Source organism: Theropithecus gelada, chromosome 10 (genome assembly GCF_003255815.1).
Source record: "Theropithecus gelada isolate Dixy chromosome 10, Tgel_1.0, whole genome shotgun sequence".
NCBI lineage: Eukaryota > Metazoa > Chordata > Mammalia > Primates > Cercopithecidae > Theropithecus > Theropithecus gelada.
This window is the reverse complement of record NC_037678.1, coordinates 9,847,496-9,858,056: the sequence shown is the minus strand read 5'-3', so window position 1 is coordinate 9,858,056 and position 10,561 is coordinate 9,847,496.

The following is a 10,561-nucleotide window of genomic DNA, read 5'->3' as shown; positions in this document are numbered from 1 at the left end:
AAAAAAAAAAAAAAAAAAAAAAGGCTGGGCGCGGTGGCTCAAGCCTGTAATCCCAGCACTTTGGGAGGCCGAGACGGGCGGATCACAAGGTCAGGAGATCGAGACCATCCTGGCTAACCCGGTGAAACCCCGTCTCTACTAAAAAATACAAAAAACTAGCCAGGCGAGGTGGCGGGCGCCTGTAGTCCCAGCTACTCGGGAGGCTGAGGCAGGAGAATGGCGTAAACCCGGGAGGCGGAGCTTGCAGTGAGCTGAGATCGCGCCACTGCACTCCAGCCTGGGCGACAGAGCGGGACTCCGTCTCAAAAAAAAAAAAAAAGTATAGAGTAGAATCCAACATTTGGCTGCTGAGAAGCTCATCCAACCCACAGATGTGTTTTGTTTTTCTCTTGCATGGTATAAAAAAGATTGTGAATTAGTTGCCAGCTTTTGAATCCATTGCTTTACTTAAAAATCTGGGTGACCAGCTTCTCTTGAAATATCAGAAGATCTGGCTACAGGGTCTACCTTCCCATGTGCCAACAGTCTGCTGGATGCATGAAGCTACACTCTTAGGCAGTCACGCACTCCCCAGTTTGCCACAGTCTCCACTCCTCCCTATCGTCCCCTTGACTCAGCCAGCTTCATTTATTTAAGTCACTTGCCTGCACCATACTGACATTTAATTTCATATCACTGGGCCCAGCTCATCAAATAGAGCTTTGTGAACCACACCAGTGATTTTGGATTTTATACCAAAGCCAAGAGAAATCATCAAAAGGCTTTTAACAGGAATGACATTGTTACTGGATAGAAGGTCTTGACTGTGAATTGTCCAGGTTCCTGGCACATTGAACAAAGAATTAAACAAAACACACAAAGCAATGAAAGAATGAAGCAACAAAAGAAGAAACAAGCAAAGAAAACGCAGATTTATTGAAGTGAAAGTACAGAGCTGGAGCCGGCTCAAGCAAGTGGCTCAAGAGTCCCGATTACAATTTTCTTTCGGGTTTTTATTAAGCTAAAAGAATTTGGTGGCTGGGCGCAGTGGCTCATGCCTGTAATCCCAGCACTTTGGGAGGCCAAGGTGGGTGGATCACCTGAGGTTGGGAGTTCAAGACCAGCCTGGCCAACATGGTGAAACCGGTCTCTACTAAAAACACAAAATTAGTTGGGCGTGGTGTTGCATGCCTGTAATCCCAGCTACTCGGTAGGCTGAGGCAGGAGAATTGCTTGAACCCGGGAGGCAGAAGTTGTGGTGAGCCAAGATCTCGCCACTGCACTCCAGCCTGGGCAACAAGAGCGAAACTCCATCTCAAAAAAAAAACAAAAAACAAAAAAACAGAAAAGAAAAAAAGAATTGGCCGGGCGCGGTGGCTCAAGCCTGTAATCCCAGCACTTTGGGAGGCCGAGATGGGCGGATCACGAGGTCAGGAGATCGAGACCATCCTGGCGAACACAGTGAAACCCCGTCTCTACTAAGAAATACAAAAAATAGCCGGGCGAGATGGCGGGGGCCTGTAGTCCCAGCTACTCGGGAGGCTGAGGCCGGAGAATGGCGTGAACCCGGGAGGCGGAGCTTGCAGTGAGCTGAGATCCGGCCACTGCACTCCGGCCTGGGCGACAGAGCGAGACTCCGTCTCAAAAAAAAAAAAAAAAAAAAAAAAAAAAGAAAAAAAGAATTTGGTAACACCCCTACGTGCCCTTTAGAGGCATCCAATTGGCTACACCCTATGAAGGATTGGCCCACGACCAATCAGAGGCTGAAATGGAAACTTCTGTCTTGTTATCATAGGAGTGAGGGTATGGCCTGTGTGCAGCCCAGTCTTGCCTAGAACTGGCTGCACCTGCTGTTCTTTTGCTTATGCCTAAACCCATGATTACTCTAATTCCCTATCATCCTGCCTCAATATGATTAGATTTTCATCCTTAAATCATCATTATAGATTCTGCGTAGAGAATGGGATAGAAGCAGGTGGAAAATGAAAGCAAGGAGACCCAGCGACCCTGGAGACCAGGTGACCCTGTACAGCAGCAATGGTAATGGCCTGGATGAGGGTGGTGGCAGTGGAGGCGGCAAGAGGTGGACACATATGAGATGTCTTTGTAAAGCAGAAGCCACAGCCATTGGGAGGAGCTGGATGTGGAGGGTGAAGGGGAATGTGTTGATGGCACGTGTGATGGAGGATGGAGGCGCCATTGATTGAAGTAGGGAAACTGAAGGGGAATCAGATTTGTGGGAGGAGTTTTTTTTTTTTTTTTTGAGACGAAGTCTCACTCTTGTCCCCAAGGCTAGAGTGCAATGGCACAATCTCTGCTCACTGCAACCTCCGCCTCCCAGGTTCAAGTGATTGTCCTGCCTCAGCCTCGCAAGTGGCTAGGATTACAGGCATGCGCTACCAGGCCCAGCTAATTTTGTTATTTTCAGTAGAGACGAGGTTTCACCATGTTGGCCAGGTTGTCCTCGAACTCCTGACCTCAGGTGATCCGCCTGCCTCGGTCTCCCAAAGTGCTGGGATTTCAGGAGTGAGCCACTGGGCCCGGCCGAAGAGATTTTAAAAAGTCCATTTGGGGTTCGTTTATATGTGAGATACTCAAGTATTCTCCAGGCTTCAGACAAACCAGGCTGAAATAGAAATGTGGGAGTCATCAGCCTACAGAGAGATGAGATGGCCTAGGAAGAGAGTGAATGCAGGGTCACATGACAAGCGGGCTTGAGCCCTGGAAAGTTCCACCACTCAAAGGCTGAACGGGAGAAGAACAGTTAGTAAAGCAAACTGTAAAAGAATGCCCAGAGAGGCAGAAGGAAAACCAGTAAAGTGTGGCATCCTGGAAGCAAGAAAAGAGACTGGTTCCAGGAGGGGAAGTCTGCCTAGGAGGTCAGGTCGGCAAGACAGGGAAGCATTCATTGGATTTAAGATCACAGTGGTCAGTGGGGACATAACTGGTTGGATGGAGGAGCAACTGCCTCTTTTAGGGGAAGCAAATGCTCCCTAGTTTGCCACAGTCCCCACCACTCCCTATGGTAACACTTGGCCTGAATCACTCCCTTATCCTTGTCTAACATTTATACTTGCGATTTTGGCCTGGAGCAATGAGTACTATTTTGTAGCATGATTTTAAAAGGGTGATTTTTTTCTCCCTACTAAACATGGACAGCACTTAACACTATACCGAGCACTTAAAAAATGTTAGCTTTTTATGTTTATCTGTGCTTTGTTTTGGTTTTTCGGTTTTTTTTTTTTTTTTTGGAGATGGAGTCTTGCTCTGTCACCCAGGCTAGAATGCAATGGCTTGATCTCAGATCACTGCAACCTCTGCCTCCTGGGTTCAAGTGATTCTTCTGCCTCAGCCTCCTGAGTAGCTGCTATTACAGTCACCTGCCACCAAGCCCAGCTAATTTTTGTATTTTTAGTAGAGACAGGGTTTTGCCATGTTGGCCAGGCTGGTCTCGAATTTCTGACCTCAAGTGATCCTCCCACTTCGGCCTCCCAAAGTGCTGGGATTACAGGTGTGAGCCACTGCACCTGGCCTAAATGCTAGTTTTTAATTGTATCTCTCTTTCCAGGCCTGTCCTCCATTAACCCCCATGGGATGTTCTGGAATCTTTTCCTTCTTCTCTGGTTGATTATAAATAACTTAAAAGCCCTGTCCCTACCCTGCGGTTTTTTTCCACCTGACTTGGCTTCCACTTTGCTGGCCTCCTTGAGTCCTCCCCACCCTTCCACTCCAGCTTGGTTCTCTGCCTCTCTATGAAGCCCTCCCAGTCTCATCTATCCTAGTCTCTGCTAACTCCATCGTGAGCTTGTGGTTAGGGAGGTATATTTCTTCATATCTCAGCAACTTTCACACATTGCTTTGAACATGGAAGGTACTCACTACATAGTGGTTGATGATACCTTGTTCACACCTTCTTAGAACTGGACACCTGGCCGGGTGCAGTGGCTCAAGCCTGTAATCCCAGCACTTTGGGAGGCCGAGACGGGTGGATCACGAGGTCAGGAGATCGAGACCATCCTGGCTAACATGGTGAAACCCCGTCTCTGCTAAAAAAAAAAAAACTAGCCGGGCGCGGTGGCGGGCGCCTGTAGTCCCAGCTATTCGGGAGGCTAAGGCAGGAGAATGGCGTGAACCCGGGAGGCGGAGCTTGCAGTGAGCTGAGGTCAAGCTACTGCACTCCAGCCTGGGCGACAGAGCGAGACTCCGTCTCAGAAAAAAAAAAAAAAAAAAGAACTGGACACCTATTGTCTTGCCTGCCAAGCCCTTCTTCCTTCTCTGGAAGCTGTTCCCTGTCTCTCCACCCCGCCCTCCCCCATGCTCATTATGACGACGGAAGCCTTACTTCTCTACCGTGGACAGCCCACGCCCTGCCATGCGCATCTCTCTCAGCTCCAGAGTGGAAGCTACAGTGTCTCTTGGAACTTGAGCTCTTGGAAGAGAGCAGCAGTTATAGCCCACATTTATTGAACATGTGCCAGAGACTGTTCCAGATGGTGCATAAACTCTTCATTCAAGCTCATTAAACCCTGACAAGATCCCTATAAGGTAGGCAATATTTTTATCCCCATTTTACAGAGGAGGACACCAAGGCAGAGGCCTCCTGGCTGCTGCGTCTCCCATGCAGTACATAGGCTTATCACACTCCAATTTCTCTCTTGTTCTGTCACTATCAAATCCCCACTTTATTCTCCTCCCAGCCACTTCCACAGCACAGTCCAGATTGTTTCCCAGCTCCGTGGCTTTCCTTGAGCAGTTCCACTCGCCTGGGAACAATATTGGCTTGAGTGACTCCTACTTAATCTTTAAGACTTAGCTCAGGTGTTGTCTCTTCCAGGAAGCCCTCCTTGAACAACCTCTTGCCTCTCAGGTGGGGGAATCGATACCATCTCTCCATCACACTTTATTATTTTTTCTTTCTTTTTTTGTTTTTGAAATGGAGTCTCGCCCTGTCACCCAGCCTGGAGTGCAGCAGTGTGATCTCCGCTCACTGCAACCTCCGCCTCCCGAGTTCAAATGATTCTCCTCCTTCAGCCTCCCGAGTAGCTGAGTCTACAGGCGCCCACCACCATGCCAAGCTAATTTTTGTATTTTTAGTAGAGACGGGGTTTCACCATGTTGGCAAGGCTGGTCTCGAACTCCTGACCTCGTGATCCACCTGTCTTGGCCTCCCAAAGTATTGGGATTACAGATGTGAGCCACCGTGTGTGGCCTATTTATTATTTATTTATTTTTGAGACAGTTTTGCTCTGTCATTCAGGCTGGAGTGCAGTGGCGTGGCATGATCTCAGCTCACTGCAACCTCTGCCTTCCGGGTTCAAGCAATTGTCCTGCCTCAGGTGTGCACCACCATGCCTGGCTTTTTGTTTTGTTTTGTTTTTTCAGTAGAGGCAGGGTTTCACCATGTTCGCCAGGTTGATCTCGGACTGACCTCAGATGATCTGCCCGCTTCGGACTCTCAAAGTGCTGGGATTACAGGCGTGAGCCACTGCGCCCAGACCCGTTTTTTTTGTTTTGTTTTGTTTTGTTTTGTTTTTTGTTTTTGTTTTTGTGATGGAATCTCACTGTCTCCCAGGCTGGAGTGCAGTGGCATGATCTTGTCTCACCGCAACCTGGGTCTCCCAAAGTGCTGGGATTACAGGCATGAGCCACATGTAATCCCAACCCATCACACTTTAATAATAATGCCCTGGGCTTCCCTCTGGAGTCCTGCTCACCACATTGCAATTGAACACTTTGTTGACTTATTTGTGCCTCCATAGACTCCAGGCTCCATGAAGAAATGGACTTCAGGGCTCAGCCCCCAGCCTGATGCATAGGAAGCTCAGAGTCCTTCCAAAATCCAGTGTCCCAGCTGATGCTGCCAGTGGAGAAACCATGCCTCTTATGCCAGCCTCAAAAAACCTCAGGGAAGCCAGAGCCCTAGAGAGCTTCCATCCAACAAACCAAATACCGATGAGGCACACAGTCACTGGTAGAAAAGGGGCAGCATTGGACAGGCAATGGCAAGTGTTGTCAGGAATGTGCAGAAATTGGAACCCTCAGACAGTGCTCATGGGAATGTCAAATAGCATGGCCACTGTAGAAAACAGTTCAGCAGTTTCAAAATGTTAAATATAGAGCTACCACAGAATGCAGCACTTCCACCCCTAGATATATACCTGAGAGAACTGAAAATATATCCACACAACAACTTGTACACAAAGGTTTATAGAAGCATTATTCATAATAACCAAAAGTGGAGACGTGAGTTACAGTGACTCACGCCTGTAATCACAGCACTTTGGGAGGCCAAGGCAGGAGGATCACAAGGTCAGGAGTTTGAGACCAGCCTGGCCAACATGGTGAAACTCCGTCTCTACCAAAAATACAAAAATTAGCTGGGCATGGTGGCACATGCCTGTAATCCCAGCTACTCGGGAGGATGAGGCATGAGAGTCACTTGAACCCAGGAGGCAGAGGTTGCAGTGAGCCGAGATCACGTCACTGCACTCAAGCCTAGTGACAGAGCAAGACTGTCTCAAAAAAAAAAAAAAAAGAAAAAAAAGGTGGAGGCATCTACAAGTCCCTCAACTAATTAACAGATAAAATGCAGTCAATCTATGCAATGGAATTATTCAGCCACAAAATAGAATAAAGTACTGATACATGCTACAACACGCATGAACCTTGAAAATATGCTAAATAAAAGTCAGTTACAAAAGATCTCATATTGTGTAATTACATGTACATAAAATGTCCAGAACAGGCTGGGCATGGTGGCTCATGCCTGTAATCTCAGAAGTTTGGGAGGCTGAGGTGGGAGGATCACTTCTGGCCAGGAGTTTGAGACCAGCTCGGGCAACATAGCAAAACCCCATGCCTACAAAAAAATGTAAAAATTAGCCAGGTGTGGTGGTGCACACTTGTAGTCCCAACTCCTTGGGAGGCTGGAGCACAGAGGATCGCTGGAATCCTGGAGTTTGAGGCTGCAGTGAGCTATGATCATACCACTGCACTTCCACCCCGGGTGACAGAGCAAGACCCAGTCTCTCTCTAAAAAAAACAAAAACAAAAACACAAAAGTCCAGAATAAGCAAATCCATACAGACATCAAGTAGGTTAGTGGTTGCCAGAAGCTGAGGGGAGGGAGAGATGGGGAGCAACTGCTAACAGGTACAGGATTTCTTGCGGGGGTGATAAAAATGTTCTGGAATGAGATAGTGGTGATGGTTGTACATCTTTGTGAATATACCAAAAATCACTGAATCATACACTTTAAAAGGTATGTGAATAAAGAATTCACATACTTTATGGTATGTGAATTTTATCGCCATTTTAAAAAGTGTCAGAGCATGCAGAGCTGAGGAAGGCAGAGACTGTGAGGGAGGCGATGGGGCGAGGAGAGCAGTAATGACCATAATAACCAGGATGGCTAACAGTCAGCAAGTGCTGGCTATACATCAGGCACCAGGCTAAGTAGTTTACACAAATTATCCTACTTAATCCCCACCACAACTCTCTGAGGCAGGATCTAATATTACCCTCATTTTATAGATGGGGAAATTGAGACCCTAGAGAGGGTAAGTGACCTATCAAAGGTGCACCTGCAAAGTGGCTGAACCAAAGGTGGTCTATGCCCAAAGCTGCGCCACAGCACAACGCTGCCTCGTGCAAATGACCACACACAGGACAGAATGTAAAAGCCAGAGTCAAGGTTACAAGGTGCTGGGAGAGGCGGAAGCAGTCTTCATATCCCACTGGGGATCCAGGACATTGGAAAAGGATTTGGAAGGGTAGATAGGACTTGGACAAGCAGAGATAGAGAAGAGCAAGTTTTAGGCAAGTGGCAATAACTTGAGCAAGTAGGTGAAAGTGGGAAGGTTGGGTATATTTATACCAGGTGCCATGGCTCATGCTTGTAATCTCAGCACTTTGGGAGGCCAAGGTGGGCAGATCACCTAAGCCCAAGAGTTTGAGACCCGCCTGGGCAACAAAGCAAGATCCAGTTTCTACAAAAGAAAAAAAGTAAAATTTAACCAGGTGTGGTGGCACAGGCCTGTGGTCCCAGCTACTTTGGAGGCTGAGGCAGGAGGATTGCTTGAGCCTGGGAGGTGGAGGTGCAGCGAGCTGTGATTGTAACATTGCACTCCAGCCTGGGTGACAGAGTGAGACCTTATGTCAAAAAACAAAACAAAACAAAAAACAAACAAACAAAAAACACATTTTTTTTTCACCAAAAATTGTAGGACATTATGGTTGGCCACCTAACACGCATGTCCCCTTTCTCTTGACTACCAGAACCCCCAGGTGATGGACCATGAGTAGTCTAAGCCCTATCTGGACAATCTGGCTTCCAGGGTTCCCTGCCTTCATTGCAACTAAGAGTGATCCACAGTAGCTAAGCAGAGAACTACTGTGGGAACTTCTGAAAAAAGGTTTTCTTTTTTCTTTTTTTTTTTTTTTGAGATGGAGTTTCGCTCTTGTTGCCCAGGCTGGAGTGCAATGGCATGATTTCGGCTCACTGCAACCTCCACCTTCCAGGTTCAAGTGATTCTCCTGCCTCAGCCTCCCAAGTAGCTGGGATTACAGGCATGCGCCACCACACCTGGCTAATTTTTTTTTTTTTTGAGACGGAGTCTCGCACTGTGTCACCCAGGCTGGAGTGCAGTGGCGTGATCTCGGCTCACTGCAAGCTCCGCCTCCCAGGTTCACGCCATTCTCCTGCCTCAGCCTCCGAGTAGCTGGGACTACAGGCGCCCGCCACCACGCCCGGCTAGTTTTTTGTATTTTTAGTAGAGACGAGGTTTCACCATGTTAGCCAGGATGGTCTCGATCTCCTGACCTCGTGATCCACCCGCCTCGGCCTCCCAAAGTGCTGGGATTACAGGCTTGAGCCACCGCGCCCGGCAACCTGGCTAATTTTTTTGGTATTTTTAGTAGATACAGGGTTTCACCATGTTGGCCAGACTGGTCTTGAACTCTTGACCTCAGGTGATCCGCCTGCCTCGGCCTCCCAAAGTGCTGGGATTACAGGCATGAGCCACTGTGCCCGTCCCAGAAAAAGGTTTTCTTTCTTCATAAAAGAAAACAGGTAAGGGTGGTACTAGCTGGGCTCTTCTTCCCTTCTTCCTGTCTTGAATGTAGATGCAGTGTCTCAAACCGCACACACTGTCTTGGGACCCTAAGAATACAAACCAAAATGCTAAGGTTGATAAGGCAACAAGGCAAAGAACAGGGGCACTGGCCAGGGACGGTGGCTCACACCTATAATCCCAGCACTTTGGGAGGCCAAGGCGGGTGGATCACGAGGTCAGGAGTTTGAGACCAGCCTGGCCAACATCGTGAAACCCTGTCTCTACTAAAAATACAAAAATTAGCTGGGCAACGTGGCTCACGCCTGTAATCCCAGCTATTCCGGAGGCTGAGGCAGGAGAACCACTTGAACCCAGCAGGCAGAGGTTGCAGTGAGCTGAGATCACGCCACTGCACTCCAGCCTGGGCAACAGAGTGAGACTCTGTCTCAAAAGAAAAAGAAAAAGAAAACGGTGGAGAAAATGTGGTTTCAGAAAGGGTGAGCCGACCTGTCTCTTCCTGCATGCAGCAAGCCATAAAGATTCCTCTGGGAGGGATACACTCCCCTTATCAGGGGGGTGAAAATATCCCTTATCACCAGAGACTAGAAATTGGGGGCTGCAGTGCAGTAGACCTGAACAACTGTACTTCCTGAAGCAACCTTTCTCAGCCAGGCTGGAGTGTAATGACACAATCTCGGCTCACTGCAACCTCCACCTCCTGCGTTCAAGTTCTCCTGCCTCAGTCTCCCGCATAGCTGGGATTACAGGTATGCACAAACAGGCCTGGCTAATTTTTGTACTTTTAGTAGAGACGGGGTTTCACCATGTGGGCCAGGCTGGTCTTGAACTGCTGACCTCAGGTGATCCGCCCGCTTTGACCTGCCAAAGTGCTGGGATTACAGGTGTGAGCCACTGCGCCTGGCCCCCAAAGTGAACCTTCTATTCTGCTAGTTGTATACCCTCCCATATGTCGCCTGGTGACTCCCTTAGAAATTTACTGCCCGTAACCAGATCCCTTTTGTCCTGTTATTTCTTCTCAAATCTATTGTTCTTTATCTAAAAAGTACAAAAGCATCCTACTTTGGCCACTTCTTCAGACTTCACTTTCTTACGAAGATCCCTGTGTACACAGAAAACTGATAAAGCTTGTATGCTTTTATCTTGCTACTCTGCCTTGTGTCAATTTGGTCTCTAGATATAGCTGAGAGCCTACATAAGAGGTGTGTGAGGTTGGAGGTGATCTCTCACTCTGCTGCAAAACCAAGCCCTAACCCCCAAATGTGTTTGTATTTGGAGACGGGGCCTTTGGGAAGTGATCCGGTTTAGATGAAGTCTTGAGGGTGTGGCCCTTATAAGAAGAGACATCAGAAGGCTTGCTTCGCCTCTGCCGCTCTCCACCTGCACACATGGAGGAAAGGCCATGTGAGGACAGAGAAAGCAGATGGCTGCAAGCCAGAAAGTCATTTATTTATTTATTTATTTATTTATTTATGGGACAGAGTCTCACTCTGTCACCCAGGCTGGAGTGC